The sequence below is a fragment of the Cricetulus griseus genome (assembly GCF_003668045.3).
Source record: "Cricetulus griseus strain 17A/GY chromosome 1 unlocalized genomic scaffold, alternate assembly CriGri-PICRH-1.0 chr1_0, whole genome shotgun sequence".
NCBI classification, from domain to species: domain Eukaryota; kingdom Metazoa; phylum Chordata; class Mammalia; order Rodentia; family Cricetidae; genus Cricetulus; species Cricetulus griseus.
The window spans coordinates 133749787-133773408 of NW_023276806.1; the positions used below are offsets into that span (position 1 = coordinate 133749787).

At 39.4% G+C, this 23622-nt stretch overlaps 1 pseudogene; it reads right to left on the reverse strand.

Moving 5' to 3' along the window:
• The window catches only part of LOC118239521, a 167176-nt pseudogene extending 146223 nt beyond the window's left edge, over positions 1–20953 (reverse strand).
• Between the last annotated feature and the right edge of the window lie 2669 nt (positions 20954–23622).

The following is a 23622-nucleotide window of genomic DNA, read 5'->3' on the forward strand; positions in this document are numbered from 1 at the left end:
GCATCTAGACATGTGCAAAGGAAGGGGAGAAATTAAACACCAAGACCTTCACTGGATCACTAAGAAATTCCGAGGTACTACACACCACGTTCCAAGAAATTGTGTTTCTCTCCCATTCTTTTCTACCATGACTGCATTTTATATCCCAATTTTGAAAAGAAATGAAACTAAGCCATGCTATATATGACAGTCATAAATTTCCCAGGAAGAAATTAGATAACTCCCAAACCTCTCACCTAGCCTTCTGCCTCCTACATCCTTTTGCTGAGCTGACTGCCCACCACTGAATTCCTTTTACACAGCATCTACTTTGAACATGTCCTCAACATTTCAAAAAACAGAGGGACAGTTTATGTCTTTGCTACGAGTGACCTTCACAAAACAATTTCCTGGGCCCCACACCAATGGGAGACAGCAGCAACTGCAATGTATGGAAACTCCTGAGTCAAAAAAAAAAGCAGAACTGAAACTATGATTTGCAGGTTAAAAGGCGTCCATTGGCCTGTAATGGTATGTAAATTGCATGCATATTACAATAATGTGTTAAAAAATCTTTGTAGCTTTATTAGTTCTTGTTTTATTTATTCTGAGTCCATTCAAAAATGACAAATGCTTTCCTACTTGCAGACGAATCCATGAAAACCTCCAAGTAAGGCTACCAGAACAGGTGCTTCATTCCTATAGGTCACCATAATTTATGTTACACATATCCTCCTGGAAAGGATAATAAGGGACTGATGTGCAAAACATTTCCTCAAACAAATCAACAGAAATCAGCTTTCACTGGGCTCTGACTCAGTCTCGACAAGAAAGTGTAAGGTAGGGAGCGATGGTTGAGAGAAGAACATTAAGCAATTTTGAAAGAGATCAGTTGTCAAATGGAGCTTAGAATGGGACATTTAAAGATAACTGAGATGAAAGTGCTGGTCCATTGTCTCCATATCAGTGCTGCCTTTGCCCTGGGTATGCCTGGGACTGTCTGTCTGTGATCTCCAGGAAGAAGTTGGTGTAGGCAGCCCCTCCACCTGGTGCTTTGATAGCCCTATGGCATAAACACTCGTGAAACCAACTCACCAGGCTCACCACTGACACCAGGTGACTTGAAGATGCCCAATCAAATTCATCGATTCATTTGAAGTATGCATACAAATCATGTCCAGAATGGAAAATGGGACACCTAGGTTCCACTCTTGGAATTATGATGCACCAAGGTATGGTTAGGCGCAATCACTTGAATTTCTAAAACTCTCCCAGGAGATACTGACATAGGACTGTGGGCCTCCAGATGGCTTTTCCTGATTTAGGACAATATGATGACATGAATGGAGAAGACAGCAAGCAACTAGAAGTTAAAAAAAAATCAAATAGTGGTAAAGGCTAGAAGAGGCAAAGATGAGATCATCTCCAGAGAGATCAAGGAGAGAACCACTATGTGAACATCTTGATCCTCAATATCGAGCCTATACAATAAAGCCAGAACAAAAAAGTGGCATGCTATATTACAGGAACGAAAGAAAATACTAGCAAAAGGAGGTTGAGGGACCACATTTAACGACAGGAGAATGATATGTTATAGAACCAAAGAGGGAATAAGTCTAAGTGAATTTAAGTAAAAAAAAGAGACATGTAAGAACTTCACAGAAATATCTCCAAAGAGCATTTTCAATCTATAATGAACTTTCTGATCAGATGAACATCAACTGGCCATGAGATCAGGAAATCTTTTTTAAAAATTGTTTTTTGAGTTGAATATTTTGAAATGTTAGCAGGAAAGAATTATAACAAAGTCCTAAATGCCTACCAGGATTTTTATCATTAGGAAGGTTTTTTATCATTTATCCTCCAAAGGATAAGGTAAGGGAGGTCATATTTCCATTGTTTAAGTAAGAAACTGGAGCTAAGAAAAAATATTTACCTGAAATTATAAGTGAACTGATATTGTTATTGATTTACCTGGTTATCATCTTATCACCTCAAAGACCATAGAGAAGATAGTTTATCTACTTCTCATAATTCATGATATTAATTATGTTGAAATACACACACACACACACACACACACACATTCAAACTCATGTTTGTCATCCCCAAATTCAAATTCTTTGCAGAATACACTGGCTCCCATTTGGCCCTCTGAACTTTCTGAAACAATATAAAACAAGATAGGTACTTTCCTGTTGCTGAGATGAGACTTCATGACCAAGGCAACTTACAGAGAGAGAGAGAGAGAGAGAGAGAGAGAGAGAGAGAGAGAGAGAGAGAGATTCATTGCCAGGATTACAGGTTAGAGTTAATGACCATCACAGCAGAGAGCATAGCAGAAAAAGGCATGAGGGCTTACATTCTTGTGACAAGTAGGAAGGCATCGGCTTTTGAAACATCAAAGCCTATCCCAGTGACACACCTACTTCAATAAGGCCACACCTCCTAATCCTCTTCAAACAGTTCTATCAACTATTAACTAGGCATTCAAACCACTACAGTATTGAAAGTATATTTATAAAACTGTAGCTCTATAACTGTGAGGAAATACTCAGAAGAGGTTTACTTTGTGCATGAAATAGCAACATTTACAATAAGCTTGAGTTTACTGCTGCCAAAATAGAATAAGTTTCTCACAAGTTTACTAGTAAAATGTCTTTTCTGACAGGTGTACAAATGTAACTGGCTGTGTGTCAGGAATTCTCAAGGCAGAAGTTGGAGATCACAGTTAGATACATATCTATCCCTTTCCTTATAAATAGTAGAAAATCAACCTCAGACACAAGCCGTATGGGACATTACACTATGAAATTTCAGTATTTTTTATTAACATCATGTTTTCTTACCACAGTAAAAATTAAATAAACCTTTATGGTTCAGTGAAGAGTCCTCACAGGACCTGAGAGATTTTTTTCTTCAAAGACTCTTCCACTCAGCCATAAAATGAAAAAAGATTTCAATATAGCTCAAAATAAAAACAAAAAAGAGCAAATGATACCACCATTCTTAACATTATTAAAAGCTTACTTTCAAAACATAGTGGACATTAATTCACCTATATAATTTTAATACCACACAAAAATGATTCCTTTCTTAAAGATTTATTTTTTGTAAATAGTGTTCAGCCTGCATGTATCCCTGCAGGCCAGAAGAGAACACCATATCTCATATGGATGGTTGTGAGCTATCATGTGGTTGCTGGGAATTGAACTCAGGACCTCTGGAAGAGCCTCCAGTGCTCTTAACCTCCAAGCCATCTCTCCAGACCCAGAAATAATTCTTAAATCACCCTGGTGTAAAGTCTCCAAGAGAGTTGCAACCACTATGGCAGCTGTTTCATATATGAAGTGCATCAAGACAGACTAGAGCCCTCCTTTCTGTTTCTAAACTAGAAATATTAAGTATGTAACCTTTAATTATGTCTCACCAAATGTATTAAAGACTGCTTTAATCCAGATGAGATAATAGTATTAGTGTTGAATTTAAATCAATCTCAAGTATTAATTACATATCTTTACATTTTACCTGGTAAAGTGGTTTTTGTTTTTGTTTTGCTCCAGGTAGTTCTAAAAATGCATCTTCCACCAAGTAACTTAAAAGAACTCTGAATTCCTCAAAGGAAAGGACTATGTCTTATGATATTTCCACCCTATAGCCAATCCATAAATTTCTACAAACTTACATTAAGATTTTATAATGCTTTTCTGTCATTGGATGAAAGGCTGTGTCAACAGTTGACTATTTTGAAAAATAAGACAAACAAGGGAAACACAGAAAAATCCCCAGAGTAACTTGCTCTAACTGGTGAAGGCAAAAGTAATCCTCCTAGGTAGATTTTTTTTATTCTATTAATTACTCATGAAGCCTTTAGTCATTTTCCACAATGATCAAGCTGTCTTTTCATCATTGAAATATATACTTGAATACAGTATTTGAGAGTCCACCAGCAGAAAGATACTAAGACTGTATATCTCCCTTCTGAGAAGGAATCCAGTCGAAGGGTGTTAAGGGGCTGTGCATTTGTCGTCCTGAAATACCAGGAGAACTCAGACTTCAAAAACACCTCTAGTCCGAATGCAATCCCAGTTTGAGCTGTCCAAAGTTCTGAAAGCTCTTGACACTGATAACAGTCTGGGGCTTTTGGTATCTTAAAGCTGGTATCATTTGCACATGGCTTAATAAAAGCCCTAGTTACAAATGAAGTTGAAAAAGAGAAAATGGGCCAGGAGGAACCCTGGAATCTGAGTCTGGGAAAGAGGCCTCTGAGAGGTAACACACAGTAGCAGGCTTATGAGATAATGCTTGACCAAGCCTGTGGTGTATGCCCCACAATTGGAGAGATCCTCACTGGCGTGGCTTCTGCCTTACACCAGGCAGGATTCTGGGAGCATGAGCCAGCAGAACCACAAATCAATAAGCATGAAGGGAGTGAGCAGGTTCCAGCTCCGACCTCTGGTCTTTTCGTCTGGTACCACTTTCTGCTTTTTCCCCCCAGATAAATCAGACATTTCCATTAGTCGTTTTCCTCAATGTCAAACAAGGTGAGGACCAATTAGGCTTAGGAAAGCCTGTTAGACTTTTTCTTTATGTTTCTTCTTTTCACATGCTGCCCGATTGTGAGTTGAACAGCTGGGCTCGGAATCTCTCCCAGGTAAAATGGAGAGAGTAGATGAGTCATCAATCAACCTGAAGCTTCCAAAACATGAGAGACAAGAATCAGGCCTGCGGTGGTCAGGCTGCTTTCTGCTTCCCAAACTTGCCAAAACAAACAAAAAAGTCTCCATCTGTGTTCCTCAGACTTTTGAAAATTATTGTGTCTGGCATTTTAAGGTCCTGGATGATATAGCCCTCTCCTTTCAGAGAAAAAACAGAAGGGGCACCACTGGATTCAGTGATGGGTTTCTGTGTGGGCAAACCTAACTAGCCCTTTAGACAGACACCTGAGGCACGGAGCTGACACAGGAAGTCACCCAGAGTAAGAAACAAGACTATAAATCTGTGGGAATATAAGTACCTACAAATTAACTGGATTTATTTCATGCTCCAGCTACCCTGTTCATTTTGATTTTTTTTAATGTTGAGAATATCCCTCTCCACTCTGCTGTTCATGCCTGGACTCACTCGGTGTCTTAATCTGCTAATTATCTGTATTAGTTATTCGCCAAATACTATATGCTTTAGGTGGAAACCTAACAAAGACTTTATTTATTAAGTCTCTGGCTCTCCTGGGAATAACTTTTCATTAGCAAATCTAGAACTCACCATATGGTATGCAAAAAAATCTTCCCCAAATAAATGCTTCAATTACAACCAAGCCATGTGACCTTTTCTTGCAGAGCTATGCAGATTTTGAAACTTTAAGCCAACAATATTCAAAAACCAACAAAATACATTATGGATAAAGATTATATCCTTTCAGAATTAAGCTTCAGACCCATCTGCCATGTCATTTATTAGAAAATATGAACCTAATGCCCAGGTACCACATGCTGACCTGAGGCTGTTTTAAATGATCCTGCCTTTTGAATTGAGAAATAAGACATGTGGAAAATGGAAATGACATTTTTCTGTTTTCCTCTCCTCCCACCAGAGTCAGTCAAATTACAATGTCTATCCAGAACAATGTGAGGGAGGGAAACCTTATCATTCACAACACATATATAACAAGCAAAAGGAGGCTTCCCGAACCAGCTCTGCATGCAGCCAACCAATGACAGGAAGGAAAGAGTCAAATGGCCTGTTCTCAGAAAAACCAAACCAGGAGAGCTGACAGCTAGCAGAGAGCTGAAGAATGAGACCAAAGAAAATCTGAGGGAAAACAAGATGAATGGTGGAATCAGAAAGGGAGAAAACTAGCCAGAGAAATGAAGGGACCTGAATTACGCTGCATCACAAAGGCCAGAGCACCCTTGGGCAGCCTCAGAGCACCCCTGGGCAGTCCCAGGGTAGCCCCTGAGCAGCCCCTGAGCAGCCCCTGAGCAGCCCCTGAGCAGCCCCTGAGCAGCCCCGGCTTTAATGACAGATTCAAAAAGCAGTAATTCTGCAGTTTGCTCTTTAAACATTAAGACACGATCCAGATCACTTAAGAGTGTTTCTAATAGTATTTGACCCCCCAGATTCAACCTGCTCCTGTGTTTGTATATATATGAGCTAGAAAATGAATCAAGATAAGTCAGTCCCTGCATTGATTTATTGCTATCCAATTAGGAAGCTCTTAGCTCACTGATCAGAAACAAAGATTAAAGAGGAAAGAAATATACTATAAAGGCTAAAACTCTGCAATCTTCACTCTCAACTGACTATACAAAAAAAGATATGCAGAACCTAATTTAGTATGGGATATAAATCACCTCAACCAGTAAGGCCAAAAAAGAAAAAGAAAAAAAAGAAAAAAAATGTTTTCCTTCAAACGCATTTCTTCTGGACATTGGTATATTGTAAAAATATCTTAAATGAAGTTAACAGTGCCTTCAGTTCGACCATCTATTCATGAAAAGCATACCCAACATAAAGCAATACTCATGTAAGTATTAAAAAAAGATGTCTTCCAACAAGGCATGCTATACAGACTTGAAGTCATATTGTGCTTTAAACTGATGTTGATATACTTTACTTGAATAGCCTAGGCACTGGAAAATCAACAAATATATCCAACAGGATCAGTACACAAATGACAAATGGGGAGCACCATGAGGGGCAGAAGTTCATCTCCGTCTAATGGTTACCTAACCAACTGCTGCTCCATGCATTAGACGATGCTTATACTTCAATACATTGGCAACAGAAACCCTGGTGTTCTTTAATGATAAATGTTTTATTCTTTAACACACAAAGGAAATGTGCTCAGGGAAGTGAAGGCCTTAAAAGTAGGAAAGGAAATGACAATTATGATAATTAGGTAAGGTACTGAGGTACACTGACTCATTGATAAATATGAGCATACGCTTACCAAGAGATTTTTATCAGCTCTGATATCTGTCCAGTAGTAATAAGATCTATAAAACAAAAGTGAACAACCCAACAAACACAGGAAGGCCACACACAGAAAGCACAGATTTCAGATCCTCTGCTGATAAACTACATGATATTTGGCAATTTATAACCCCCCTAGACCTCAATTTTTCCATAATTTATCAGTGCATCTTGTGTCCCAGGATCACTGTGATGATTAAGTTAGATCATGTTGGCAATATTATTTTATATGGTAAGTCTCTATATAATATAAATTTATTACCACTACCCGTCTGCAGCTAAAGAAGGAAACAACCTCAGAAATAATGAGTAATAAATTTGATTAGGTGTGTGGTTTATTTGATCACAGAATGTTATTAAGGTTCATTAACTTAATTTCAAATGTACATTTTTAAACATATTTATCCAAAGTGTTAGCTGGAATTTTTATGAGTACTTGCTAAACAGGAAAACATAATTCAACATGATGGTTAATAAATTATTCTTTTCCTTCAGGTATACACAATCATAAATGTAAAGTACTGGTCCTTTTACTACCTAAGAGAGATTTTAAAATAATAAAACCCATCTGTTCTTTTCCAATGTAGGAGCCTTCAGGAATCATTTCCTCCTGGAGTGCCAGGATGTGAATGAGTGGAGATCAAACTAGAAAATATGGAACTATTTCCTGTCTGAGAACTCTCCACAGGGCCTCCTCATGATCCCAAGTGCCACATGAGAAATGCAAACCACAATCACACACATCCCTGCTTTAAAGAACAGACATGTGGTACAAAAAGTGGACTCTAAAACTGATCTTCCCATGAAATCATTAATGGTAACATTGCTTAATTCTCGGACAATTTCCTTTGTGCATGCAACACATTTTGATCATATTCATCCCCCTATTCATCCCTCAATTTCATGTCATGATGCCTCAAGAGTATCAGAAATTGTCTTCTTGGAAAAATCATCTCTCAAATATCTGAGTGAAGTTTTGAAAAATGTAGATATAAGAGAATAATGCTATCCATGGTGTGCTGGAAATTAAAAGCCTCACTAACACTCTGCTTGTTCTTATAGTTCTGGTTGTGAGCCTAGTCTTTAGCGACTGAGCCATCACTCCAGCCCCTCTGCTTGCTCTCAATGGTATTTCTGACATTTCTGGATCCTCCCTTATTGACTTTTGACTTTACTTCCTACTCAACCTTTGATTGTGATGTTGTTGTATCAACTTATTACTTCTTTTCTTCCCATTAGTTTCATCCCCTTGCTATAAGCCTTAGTGTGAGCAAAACAAGTATGCAAGTTTTCTGGACCATAGAGTTAATAAATGGAGATGCAAATGGTTTTGACCATCCCATGACCTAAGTGTTACTGTAATTATGTCATTATGTAGAAAATGACAGTATTCATGTCCAAGGTGGGGATACTACACTCACATTGGGCATTCATGGGCCAAAGAAAATAGTGTGTTACCCCAAATGATAGACAAAAGATTAGCAGGCAGAGCATTTTAAGAGACAGACAAGACCTGTGGCTACTCGTGTTAACAGGAAAATGTCAGTAGAAACAGAACAAAATGGAGAACATTGTATTTACAATTATTCTCAAGGAGAGACATATGAAAGCTTGCTTGGGTAAGGTTTATGGCATGAAACACATCCCCAGCAGAAACTTATTGTGACTATGCCTTCTAAAGAGGTGGGTGAGGATTCACTGGCTGAGCCATACACACTGGCAAAGTGCTAACAACACCCTCTAGTCCCTGCTCTGTGACAATCCTCTAAATCCTGAATAAAGAAAACTGAGACATTTTGCCATATCTGCCTGCAACCCCAGCACTTGGAAAGCAGAAGCAAGAAAATGGTAAGTCTGAGGCCAGCCTAGGGTACAAAGGCAGGTTTGAGGTCAACATGGATGGGACTGTACATAAGGATCCTGTCTAAAGAAATGCAACATTCTTTAGAGGCATTAAATTGTTGACACAAAAAATGCCAGTGAGACAGCCTCAAGTCACCTCATCCAATCATATTTTCATTTGTGATGGTGTATCCTGACGTACCACGGATGAGAGGTGACATGATGAGGGGTGACTGCTAACACCGGAGATGGCTAGACAGTGGCAACCATTCAAGCATCTGAACCCAGAAAAGTAGAGACAGAAGGAATCACCAGAGACCATGAGTTTGTGTGAGATATATGAGGAGAGTATATAAGGAGTAAGCCAACACCAAGTAGAGCAAAGAATATTTTAACTAAAACATTTTCAGCTGAAAATAGGCAAAGAAGCCAAACTGCTCAGTTTAGGAAGAAGTAGAAGGAAAACATAAATCTTGTTTGCATATTACTAAAAGAATGTTTTTATATTATCTGGAGGGATTTTCTTTAATAGTAAATAATTTAGAAAGGCATATGTAGAAAAATTTAAGGCTATAAGAACCAGATTTTCACATGAAATTATTTCATATTTACATATGTTACTATATTATGTGTATATTATTAGTGACATTTAGCAACATGAAAAAGCAAGGATTATTGCCAGGAAATAGATTCATGGAGGCCAACTCTGTTCCTAGCCAGAGTCACCTGTTACCTGTAATAGAAAAACAGCTTAGGAAATACTGCACATTGCTGCCTTAGTACTCAAGATGAATCATTCATTTAAATACGTGACTCAGGAAGCATGCAGATTCACAGGTGGAAAGCCAGACCAAGGACAACTGCATTGTTAGCCCATTGGGGTACAGTAGACACATTTCCAATACTGTCTGTTTCCTGGGGCTTCAAAATGGCTTACTCTTTCAGAAAGAGAACTTTGAAATCTCCTTACTATTACTACAGCTACCTCTCTTGCCAAAGTGTCGAATACTAAAAGGAATGAAAACTGGATAACAAATTTTACACAATTCTACATCCTTCTGAAAGTGAAACACCAATGACCACACTATATCGTTAGCTAACAACAGGAAACACCTTCATGTAGTTTTTGGCAACTAAGAATCAAAGTTGCTTCCAACTAGCTGCAGGAGACTGGCTCATGCTGGCTCATGCTGGCTTATGCTGGCTCATGCTGGCTCTTGGAGTATATTTAACATTTAGCTCATTCCTTCCCAACCCTGCAAGTCTTGGCAGGCTAGTCACTTCCATCAGCCATGGTGGGAGGGTTAACACTACAGAAATTGACACACAATACAACTCTGAGGTTTTGGCTTGTTTTAAGGAGCTGGTCCCAGCACACCACTACTCTAAATGTTCATTTTACCCCTGTGTGAAACACTGATGAAGACTGTCTTAGTTAGGGTTTCTATTGCTACAACAAAGCACCATGACCACAGCAACTTGGGTAGGTAAGGGTTTATTTGGCTGACACTTCTCTATTGCAGTTCATCATTATTGCCATAATCAAAAGCAGTCAGGACAGGAACTCAAGCAGTAGAAACCTGGACACATGAGTTGATGCAAAAGCCATGGAGGAATGTCATTTACTGGCTTACCTATCATGGCTTCCTCAGCCTACTTCCTTATAGAACCCAGGACCATCAGTCCAGGGATGGCACTACCAGCTCTACAGTGGGCCCTCCCCTCCCCATCAATCACTGATCAAAAAAATGTCCTACAGGCTTGCCTACAGCCAGACCCTATGGAGACATTTTTTAATTGAGTTTCCTACTCTTAGATGACTTCAGCTTGTGTCACGTTGACATAAAATTACCCAGCACAAAGACATTTCCCATCTCCAAGATTTCCTAACTGCCAACACTGTCAAATCTGGAAGTTCACTGTCTCCAAGGAACGTACCTTAACAGTATCCATGCTGTGGCTAAATTATTTTTCTAAATCAGCTATTGCTTTTGCTCCATTATTTCAGTCCCATGCTCTCTGACAGCTAGGTGTCTAATTACCACATTACCATTCAGCAATCCTTGACTCTGGATCTTCAGCTCAGTGAGGTGTATAGATTTGACCAAACTCCACCTCCTTTTTCCCCTGAGTCCTGACTTTATCCAGATCTATAACCAGGTATCTACATTTATGGTCAAGAATGACAATCACATTACCCATAGCCCTGCTTCTTATCTGTAGCCTGTCTCCAAGCTGGGTCCTGACTGTTGCAATTAAAAAAAAAAAGTGGTGGGTGAGAGAAAGATACCATGTGACAGGGTTCAAACAGGGTTTTTTTTTTTATTAGGGAAAGGGATCATAAAAGGAGGAAAAGGAAGGAGGGAGGTTGATATCAGGAGACAGGAGCAGCAGGAGAGAAGAGAAAGGAAAGAAGGGGAGAGACAGAAGGAGAGAGGGTGCCAAAGAGAGGGAGAAAGAGGGAGGTGGGCAGGGCCCTTTTAAAAGGGAACATAGTGAATATGCACAGGTGGTGCTCTTAGTGGCTGCAGCTGAGGGAATACCCTGTCAGAACCCCAAAGACAGGCCAGTACAGATGCCTGAATACTAGCACTGACGATAAACAGAATCAAGCAAAGTGCCTCGAGAGGTGTCACGAGGTAAGGTGTGAGAAGCATTATTGAGATGAATACTTCCCAAACAGTATTTGAAGTGAGCTTCTGTTAAGAGTAATAATGGTGGGAAAATAGTTCAAAACTACTGAAGAAATGTTTTTAATTGTGTAATTTCTCATTGCTTGGTACTCCAATTTACTTACTTACATCCCATGGCGAGCCAGGAAATACCCACACTTGTCACTGTTCATGAAAACATAGAAATGCAGTGACAGATGCCATCATGTGATCATCAAAGTCATATCACATAGTACCAGCCACACATAAAATGCCATCCAGCAGTAAGAGATACTGTAACCTTAAAAGAGCATGATGAATGGCTGCAGTAAGTGATTAAATGTATTAAATGAAACCGATATATTTAAGCCATATTCTTTTGTTAAGTCTATTTTTAGCAAGTTTATTTCCAAACTGAAGTGGCAGCGTGTATAAGGTAACAGCATGTGATAACTTCTAGGGATGTGTGCTGCAAAATGCATATTACAAAGTGTTTCCACAATATACATACTAGGTTTCATGCTCAATAAATACCCCCCAATGAATTTTCATTTTTACATAAAAATATTGCACTCTTAACAAGACCAGGTAGCCGGGCATTGGTGGCTCACACCTTTAATCCCAGCACTCGGGAGGCAGAGGCAGGTGGATCTCTGTGAGTTCGAGGCCAGCCTGGTCTCCAGAGGGAGTGCCAGAATAGGCTCTAAAGCTACACAGAGAAACCCTGTCTCAAAAAAACAAAAACAAAAAAAGACCAGGTATTTTGCATATTTCTCTTTAGATAATGATGAAACTTGGTCCTTATAAAAAGCCAAGACTGCATAGCATCCCTATTCTAATAGGAGACTAACTTGAAGTTCTCAGTAAAAAAAAAAAGAAAGAAAGAAGGAAAGAAAGAAAGAAAAGAAAAGAAAGAAAGCTAGAAAATAGCTTAATTTTTAAAAGCAAATCAATCACTTCAATGTGAGTGGGAGTAATGTTATCTCTGCTCATAAGTGGACCTCAGGAGTAACCTGTGGCCCATGTCGAAGTGACCTAAAGGTATCATGAGATACTGCCTCTCCCCATGCCTGTCCCCACAGCAGAGACTCTGGAATTGCATCTTGTAGATACAAGCAGAATGTTTTACAAAATCTGGAAGTTACAAAAGGAGTTCTGTAAACATTATATGAATTAAATTTCTAAAACAAATGCACAAGTCATTCATAGGCAGCAACGTGTGCTACTATCCCATAGTGACATATTTCTGAGCCTACTGACAGTTTTCAATTAAACCACATTCTTTAAAAAAATAAATAAATAATTCTCACCTGTGAGGGTATTTCCAGCATGGCTTGAATAAGAATGAAAGATGTCCCCTGAATGTAGGTGGTGCAGACTGAATTAAAATGTGAAAAAGAAGAAATCCACTGACCACTAGAATTTATCTCTCTCTCCTATAATACCTAAACCATCTAGATACAAGCAAGCAAGGAGCTTCCAGTCACAATGCCTTTCCCTTTACCATGCACTGAGCCCTGAAACCCTGAGGCAAAATAAACCTTTAATAATAGGGGCTAAGAGCACTGGTTGCTCCTCCAGAGGACCGAGACTGAACTACCAGCACTCACATAGCAGCTCACAACCATCTAATACTCATTGTCTGGCCTCCATGGGCACTGAATGCATGCAGTACACAGACATACATGCAAGTACTCACACATACACATAACAAACAAATTAATTAATATTGATAATAATTCTCTACCCATTCCTTTAAAATGAACTGATTATGCTAATGGAATGTCTCTCTGTCAGCCACTGTTTCATTTTATACTATTAGCGGCTGTCATAACACAAAGCATCTGCATGGCAGGGTGAATGTCATAGACACCGAATAACTAAAACCATATCCAGCTGATAGATCATAATGTAGGTCTAACTAAAGTCCCCAAGAAAGGAGTAAACCAGTCTCTACTAATTCTCACTAGCAAAACAATGTGAAACACAAGAAGAAAACTAGAAACTCTTTATATTCTAATTTTCATCAATGCATGACACACTTATCCAATTGGTAAGAACTGGATTGCCATTAAAAAAAAAAAGAAAGGTAATTTAATTCAATAGAAAAGCAATCCATTCTGAAAACAGTTGTAGTGAAGCAATAGAAGATGAATTTACCAATCACAAATCTTAAACATATCTTTTTCATATTCTTAAATCATTTAGCAATTATTTTATGGCTTTTTAAAATATTTAATTTCATACTGCAATACCCAAATGTATCCACATACACTCACATATAATATCATGGGAAAAAACTTGAAAATATTGTCAGCATACACCTTCCATCAGGGGCAATATTAAATATTTTAGGCTCTGCCATCTGTATATGTCTTTGTAGACACTTACATCTCTGTTTGCCCTTGTAATAAAAAAGTAATAATGAACAATCATGAACAAATAAGCATGCTATGTTCCAATAAAACTTTACAAACAAAAACAGGCAATGCTTGAAGTCACAACCTTATATTTCAATATGGTATTTATCTCTTCCAAATTCAATTAAGAAGCAAAAAGTATTCTGCTATGCTTCTAGAGCTACTAATAGAGACTGAATATTTTATACGTCCAAAATTCATGTCAAATATTAAGGATAACGTGATGGCATTAGAAGATAGTGGGTATGGTATGTGACTAGGCTGTAAGGGTAGAACTCCATGTATAATGTCTTTATCAAAGAGGCCTCAGAGAGCTTCCTCCCTGTTTCAACATGTGAAAAGTCAGTAAAAAGCAGAGAAAAACCATCCCATATGAAGAAAATCTTGATGCAGGGAGGCCCGTTCTGAATAAATTCCTGGCTTCCCTTGATGATTGATGATAAAATGTAGGAAGAAATATACTCTTTCTCCCCAAAGTTGATTTTGTCAGGGCTTTACCAAAGCAACAGAAAGCAACATCAGTTGAGTAACAACAACATCCAGTTATTTTCCACCTTCCAGTCATAGATCTCTGGTTCTTCCTGCAGAGGTCACCACCAGATCCTTGCAATGCAGCCCATAGTTATTTGTCTATGGGTGGAGCCGTGAGAGATTTCCCCTTTCTGTGTTAGCCTCTCCATGCATGTTGTGCTGTTTCAGGTTTTGTTTAGGCAGCCATGTTGCTTAAGGAATCATGGGTGAGACTTCTCTATCATCTCTAGGAGACACAACCTCATAAAAGTGTTACATGAATCTGGCCCGGCAGGTCCCCCTGCACTTCTCTACCCCAAAGAAGCACACAGATGCTGTGTAGTTTAAAGCTGTTGGCCAGCAACTGGGGCTTTTTATTGGATAGCTCTTTTTTAATTATTAACCCATAACTACTAATGCATTTCTATGAATCCATGTATTTCCACATAGTCTTCTCTTACCGGAGAAAGGGTCCAAACCTGTTACTCCTCTGGCATTCTACATGATGACTGACTCTACTTACATTTCCCAGAATCCTCCTCATCTCCTAATTCCACCTATCTTGCTACCCTATTGGCTAACTGTCTTATTCATCAAGCATATACAGAAGACCATTCCCCATCATAGAAGACTTCCTGGTCCTCCGGCTCTTACAGTCTTTCTACCTTTGTGTGGGTAGATCAACCGGGGCTGGGTACCACACAACCAGTTGTTCTCATCTTTTAACCAGTTGTGGTTTTCTGTAATGATCTCCATCTACTTCAAAGGAAGTTTGATGAGAGGTGAGAGCTACCCTTATCCAAGGGTATAAAGGTCAATATTTATATGGTAGTTAGGAACTATACTGGTGTAGCAAAGCAACAGTAATGGGTCCTCCCCTAAGATCCATGACCTCACTATCCTCAGGTGGTTGGCTAAGTTTCCAGGACCAGATATGACTTACCATCTAGTCAAATTAGACAGCATTTGGTTACTTCCAGGATATAAGTGCCACTGCTGCACCTGTAGATTTTTGTGCTATGTTGGTCATCATATTGAACTTTCATTTTTAATATCAAATCTATCTTAAAATGCTTGCTAAATTTGTTAATGGCATAGTCTGCCTTCCTGAGGTACACCTTGTATCTGGATGGAGACAGAAAAAGAAGTAAGATAGAATAATATAAAAGACAGGTTTTCAGTGTCACCTAACAAGAGATTGGGGCTTTCTTTTCTTCAGTGTATAACATAACCTTTTAAGACTTTTTTGAAGAATATTGCTATCTTTATCTCTCAGCCTTTTCTTGAAGTAATAGTTGCCATAATATTTGTTTCCTGCTTCACCTTTATCATTTTCAGAATAAGAACCCAAGGGTCAAAATGAAAATGTATGCCACTCTTCCAGGGTTGTTTACGCAGCCATTTCCAGGAGAGACTGTTTCACTCCATACTTCCTACCACTCTGGCTCTTATGATCTTCCGCCCCATCTTCTGTGATGTCTCCTGAGCCATAGACTTAATGTCTGTTTTGTAGTTGTATCCATTGGGGCTAGACTCCCCATGATCCCTTATGACCAGTTGTGGCTTTCTGTGATGGTCTCCATTTGCTGTAAAGAGGGGTTTCTTTGATGAGGAGTTAGAGCTACACTTATCTATGGGTATAAGAATAAAATTTAGAATGTATTAAGGAATGATACAGGTCTAACAAAGCAGCAGTGGTCAACCCCTTCCTAATGCCCGGGATTGCACTACCTTCAGAAAGTTGGCTAGGTTTCCAGTACCAAGCATCATTTCCCTCCTGTTGAATGGACCTTGAGTCCAGTTGGACAGCTGCCAGTTGTCACTGTCATGCAAGTACAATTTATCAAAGCTTTGCATACATCTTGCTATGCTGATAATGGCGATATAAATGGACACATTAATGTGGAAGTGAGCTATTTTGCAGGATCCCACCCTAGACAATGAATTAAAGGAAACTAATGACTTCTGGAAAAAGGAGAATTGGTCTGTCCTGGGGATAAGCCCACTTATTGATAGTCCAACACAGAGTGGTTAGACCTGAAACTATATACACACAACAACAAAAATGCACTCGGCAAGTTATATTTATACATTTGTGCATACACATATATACATATATGTAACAAAAACAATCAAAAAAAGCAGGTTATCAACTTGAGAGTGGGGAGACAGCATGAGAGTTGTTAGAGGGAAGGTACCTAGGAAGCTGGAGTGGGGAGAGGGATGCAACTCTTTTACTATTAAAAACATTTTTTAAAGTATGCCTGCAAGGAAAGTGCAAAGGAGTTTGGAAGGACTATTTTAACTCTTAGATTTTAGATCAGAAAGACAAGGCATGCTGGAAATCTATGTACAGTCTAGTCCAGCACATGAGGGCCATAATGGGAAAGGCCAAAATTTACAATGGCAAGCCGAGTTCATATTAAAGGGACCACCACCACCCCTATTTTGGCAGCCATGACAGGCTAACACATGCTTGCCTGACCTTGCCTTGGTCACTAGGAGGTCACATGCCCGCCTAGTGGCAAAGAACAGATCAGAAGTTAGCTGGCGGGGCTGTGCTTTATGTCTCTGGGTGTGCTTTACATATGAGTGCATAACAGTGATGTGCAGAACATAGCAACTGCCCTGGGTGGGCCTATGGACCATAACAACCAGTTGACCAATCAACACAAGGCAGGTCATCCAAGCCTGGAGGCACACCAATCCTGAGACTGTTGAGTACCCCAAGACACTCCCTTACGCTGCCCTATAAGATCTCTGCTTTTGCATCAAAATGGGCTCTTTGTGATTTGGGGGTTCAGAATTTGGACATAACAATATCACAGTATATGATCTGAAAACTTCCTCATGGTCCACCATAGACAGCTGAGCAGTCATTGCCCAGTGTGACTTCCAAGACATTTTTGTCCAATAAAACCTGAGATTAACCCTAATCAGAATACCCCTTTGCCCTAATCTGAGATGACATGCAGAGATGAATCTGTCCAAATTGTTAAAAAGCAGCTTTAATTTATTTCTCTTATAATTCTCAAGGTTAAACACACAAAGTCTCATTAAGCTGAAAACAAGAGACCCTAGCATGCTATACTCCTTCTGCAGCCTCAGGTAAAAAATACAGTTTTGTTGTTGTTGTTTCGTTTTTCTTTTTTTGTTCCTCGTGTGTGTTGACCCGCCCCACCTCCCCTGCAAAAAAAAAAAAAAAAAAAAAAAAAGCTAAGTTTCTTCCAGGTAAACAACAGACGTCTCCATTTTCCTGCTAGCTAAATGCTAAACACCTGCTTTTAAAGGTCACCTATTTCCCAACTCAGGGCCCTTCTCCTGTCTTTCAAAGCCAGCAGCAGGATGGAGTTGCTCTCGCATTTCATTCTTTACTTCCTCTCTGCCTTACATCTATGACCCAGAGAGAAAGGGCATTTTACTTTCCCTTGATTAGGCAACCCAGGAATATCTCCTTCTGTCTGAATGTTCTTCTCCTTGATCACATCTTTGCTAAGGAAGAGCAGCCACAGGTTGGCGTGGTTAGAACAGAGACATCTGCAGGGCTCTGTCCCAGCAACACACAGGCCTGGTTGCTTGGCTTCATGGTGGTAGGTAAGCATCAACATTGACCAGACTAAAAACAAAGAATCATCTAGAACATGCCGCTATATGTGAGTGAAATTGGAGTCTCAAAGCAAGAAATAAACTTCTAAATACAGAGATTAGGGTGGAGCATTTTGTTGGGATACAATAAGACAAAAAACTAACAATAACTTTGTCAGCTGTGTTATATTCACTTCCCATTGTATGGCCCAAATGTGTATTTTTTTATAAAAACTCTGGTAAGGGAAAATTAATTTATGTATTAAAATGCAAAAATGCATTAGCAATGCATTAATTTTTTTCGCTGGGTTTTTACTTGGAGGTATTCTATCACTCTGGGTTAATTCGCTTTTGTGACTCAACTCTTTTCCACTAATTCAACATGAGAAGGCAAATTTAAAGCTGTTTTCTGTAATTTCTGAGTACATTTGCATCTTTGCTTTGGAAAGCTAGCATTATTTAGACATGTTAGTGTTTTCATACATGATAGCTACTTGAAGACAGGCAAAGCCAGTTATAACTTCTTACTGTTAAAAATTCCCCTAATCTTTACACCTAAAAAAAAAATCTTATAATTCTGGGTGCTAATATAAACCAATGATTATAGTAATTGGTTATTTTACATATCTACTTTGCGCTATGAATAAATTCAGGAACTGGAGCTTCTTATCAAATTCTTGTTCACTTAGCTACTAAAGTTTGTCCAAGGAAACAGACATCTGTATTACATTTCCAGTTTGATTTAGCCTTTACTCAGCAGCCCTGGGAACTGTCTATGGCAATAGCAGATGCTCAATATACGGCACCAAAAAGGGGACTTTGACAGAAAAGCAGCTGGACAGGCACTACGGCGTGTGTCCTCACTATTAACTAAATCATATTTTTCTCTTTACTCAGTCAGTGCTATTTACAAAGTGAGTTATTAGCATACAGATAACCACCAGTTATTTTGATCTGTCACATACCATGGTTAATAAAGATGTCCAAAATACAGAGTTCGGGTGGTCAAAACATGTAAGAGCAAAATTTGTTGTGCCTGACATGATCTGAGAAATTAATCCAATTATAAATAGGAGAATGAGAAGGGGAGAAGAGGAGGGATGAGGAGAACATGAGGGAGCAGGAAGGTTGAGTTGGGGGAAGAATAGAGGAGAGCAAGATAAGAGATACCATAATAGAGCAAGGCATTATAGATTTACAGAGAAATCAGGCACTAGGGAAATGTCTGGAGAGCTACAAAGATGACACCAACTAACAATCTAAGCAACAAAGAAGAGGCTACCTTAAATGCCCTCCCCTGATAATGAGATAGATGACTGACTTATATGCCATCTTATATGCCAGCCTTCATCCAGCAGCTGGTGGAATAGAAGCAGACACCCACAGTTAACACTGAACTGAACTGGAATCCAGTTGCAGAGAAGGACCAGTGATGAGCAAAGGGGTCCAGAGCAAGCTGGTGAAACCTACAGAAACTGCTGACCTGAACAAGAGGGAGTTCTTGGTCCCCAGACTGATAGCTGGGAAACCAGCATGGGACTGGTCCAGACATCATGAATGTGGGTCTCAGTCTCTATGGGGACTCTTGTAGTAGATCAGTATTTATCCCTAGCATAGGAATGGAATTTGGGAGCCCATCCCACATAGAGGGATACTCCCTGAGCCTAGATACAAGGGGGTGGGCCTAGGCCCTATCTCAAATGCTATGACAGACCTTGAAGAACCCCCATGGAAGGCCTCACCCTCCCTGAAGAGCAAAAAGGGTATGGGATGGGCAGGGTATTAGCTGGGGAGGCAGGGAAAGAGGGGAGGGAGAAGGAACTGGGATTGACATGTAAAACAATCTTGTTTCTAATTCAAATTTAAAAAATGGAGGAAAAAAAGAATATTCCTTTGTAACAATAATAGGGCCAGTTGTTTTGTGGAAACTGTCTAGACACACACACAAACACACACACACACCACATTTAACTTGTATGAGCAGGAAAAGAGAACTACCTTCCTAGAAAAAAAAAAAAAAAAAAAAAAAAAAAAAACGATAAGGGCTATTATTGCTGTCACTCTGCTCCTGAGACAGCGACAGCGGCAGGTACTTAACATTAACACACTTTTTACACCAATTGCATAATTGTGTGACCTCATTTTAGAGATGGCAGAACTAAGGCTCAGGGACAAGGCATTTGTTTTCCTTTTTGTTGTTGTTTGTATGTTTGTTTGTTTGTTTGTGTGTTTGTTTTGGTTACATCAAGTAACCAACAAGTGACTGAAGGTTTTAACCTGAGCATGAGTTCGGGAGTCATGCTCTTTTCGGAGTTTACTAAAAACCTCATTTAACACTTGGGAACATCATTCTTACTGGTGAGGAACACATATTTTCTAAGCTTTTGGAATACAGATAAAAATAATTATTTTGCCACACTGTGTAATAAATAAAGTAGTTTGTGTTAATGTAAATGATAATTGGGAGACAATAGACAACTTATCCATGCTTCCTCATTAACATTCTCAGTCAACATTAAGAGGGAATTCAGGAGAGATTCGAGATAGTGGCTGCTACAGGCACCCAAGAGGCCGATGAGAGACCCAAAGAGGCTTTGGGGGAAGGCGGTGGCACAAGGAGGCAAGAAGTGGCTGCAAAGGGGCATGTAGTTGCCAACTAGGGCTGGTTCTTCACCTGCATAAAGGTTCTGGCCACCACTGGCCCGCCTCGTCCCATTGGTGGAGTCACCTCTGCTGCAGCTCAGGCTGCTCGCTCGCATTGCTGGGAAGAGGAGAGCAACATGCTTGCAATGCGGCAAGCATGATGGTCATGCCTAGTGGCCAGCAGGGCAGCTGTTTCAGAGGAGTGGGCGGTGTACAGCAACCAGAGGGAGAATTCTGCCCCCGTAGCTCCCGAGGCCATGTTGATATCCAGGACCCGGGCTGCAGCCAGAAGCCATGCTGATGCTTGTGGTCTGCCAGTGCTGACACCATGTTGCCACTGGAAGCCATGCTGCGACAGGAAGTCCTTTGGCTGGTCCACATTGCCACAGTGATAATAAAGTGGCTGTGATAAAGATGCTGAAATGCAGTTCTTCACAGTGGATGGCTTTTGGTGGGGAAGGGCTCAGTTATCTCTAAGGGGCTGTCCGCTGGGTGTTTAACCATGCGCCAGTGAGTGTGGGCAACACAGACTGGAGTTGGTGGCTTTTTTTCCTTTTGAGGGGGAGGGCACAAGGGTAGGAGGGTGAACCAGAGAGGAATTGTGATGGGGTGCATTGTGTGGTGTTCCCAAATAATTAATAAAACCACATATCAAAAGTGAAAGAGAAAAAATGGGGAATTAAAGAGCTAGCTTGGGAGACAAAACAATAAAAGTAGAATAAAAAAGTGAGGAGGAGGGGCCACACACTCGTGCCTGCATGTGTACCCACTCAAAACTGTAGGATTTTTTTTTAATTTGGCTTCAATAAATTTAACAGTGGCTATGCAAAGTCTCAAAATAATTGCTCAAATGTAACTATGTTTCTATTTAGTAATATTAAATATCCCATTTGTGTCACATATAACTATAGAATAAAAGTTGCTCATGTGATTAAATTATATTCCTAATAAATAGTAAGGCACAGGCTGGTTCATTAGATGTTAACCCATTTGTAACAAAATGGTCAATTTGTGTGACTTCCATCTAATTCACAAAACTTCCAAGAAGTTTTCATTGTAGAAATACTATTCACGACTTCATTGCTGCACTTTCTGTGGATTTTATACCATTTTATAAACTAGAGATCCAATTTCTGTTCTTGGTTTTGCTAAATCATTAATATTAATTTTTACTGTTTTGAATAACAATATGAAGTTCTGTGCATGCATAACTAAATGCATATCTAATGTTGCTATATTTTAACACTAAGTTCCCTTGAGATCAAAATTTGTAGAGCCCATTTTTTCCTCCAAGGAGCTCAGTCCAAAACTCGGTCATGGTACAAGCACTTCCTACAAGCTGTTTTTATGATAAGTTCAAGCTTGGTATGAAATCAGAGTGCAATATAAAACTTGTGTATTTTTCTTGAAAAGAGCTCATTATGATGAAACATCTCATATTCAGGAAGAATCTGAGCATCTAGCAGCAGTCAAATGTCGGCGACATTTGTGTGAGGAATAAACAGCAACAAGAATTTCAAAATTCATGCTGCAGGCAGAAGTTCAACATGTAATCACTGGCCTTAGTGGAGAGACTCTTGCTCCTACCTTCCTGCATATTTTAACCAAGGAAGATTTCAAAACAATGTTGAAAACGTACAACTGAAGACTCCAAATCAAGCTAGTTTTGCAAAGTCAGCATTGAGACTGACTTAAGTGACAGACTCTAAGTGCAGCCCAGAAAATAATTTAGTAAAACTATTCTTGTGTCTATTCTTAGTGGGTCTCTGTTGGGCTCCAGCCCAACATTGACAGGTGCGTCCTGTTCTCTAGTCCTGACTTCAGCCCCAGCCTTGCTCCACAAGCTCTTGCACCTGGAGTTTTTCCACTGTGCTGTGAGTGTATATAAGGCTGCTCTCCCCCTGAAATAAGGGAGACGAATAAAGTCAGACAGATGCACATAGCACGAGAGGCCAGAGGTCTCTGCTTTTAACTAAATCTGCTTTTGCCTGATACTCGGACTTAGTCATGGCACGGTCCCAAGTGGAGGTTCCATTAGACTTAGTCGTGGGCACGGATGCCACAGGTCTCCATATCACCAGAAGACTAGATGAACAGGTGGAGCCAAGTTTTAAAATCATGCCTTTGTATTTACAAAGAATTGTATGATAAAAGAAGATAAAACTTCTGACTGTAGATTAGTGTGTTTTTTAAATGATTTTAAAATATCATTTACTCTTCTTTTGCATATATGAGTTTGCCTGCATATATGTATGCATAGTACCTGTATGCCCACAGTTAGAGACAGTTGTAAACCACCATTGTGGAAGCTGGGGACAGAACCAGGTACATTTGCAAGAGCACCAAGTGCCCTGAATGGCTGAGTCATCTCTCCAGACCCTAGTATACATGCATGTTAGCTACTTATTAATGGGGGTAGACTCAGAATTATAATTTCTGCAATAGGCTACTTCACATCAAAAATAACAGCTACACCATGATCTACTTTATTATCACACAAGATGACAAAAGGAGAGATCAAGCTATTCTTGCACACCAATTATAGAATATATCTAACACCTCCAGAACAATGCCACTTTGTAACATAGCTGGCTACAATTACTGCCAAAGATGTGATCTAGAAAGTGGCAGAACATTACATTTCCCTGTCACCTGGGACAGCAATTTCTTCAGAAGGAAAGAATTATTAAAATTAATGAAAAGTAAAAACAGAATTCCTCTTTCAAATAAAGATTATGTATCCTTTCTTTCCATGGAATTGTTTAATTTGTGTAGCCAGAAAAGTATCAGATAAAACATTACTATCCTCACAATATTAAAAGGCACTTTAAAAAATATTTAAATGCCCTTTACATACTCACATGTCAATGAAAAAGACCAAAAAAAACACCAGACTGCATGATTAGATCTTCATTTTTATATTACCGAAATGATTTATTGCAACTTGACTACATTTTGATATTTCCTTCCCTCAAATCCTTGTGAAAAGGAAGATTATTAGTCTCAGATCTTTAATT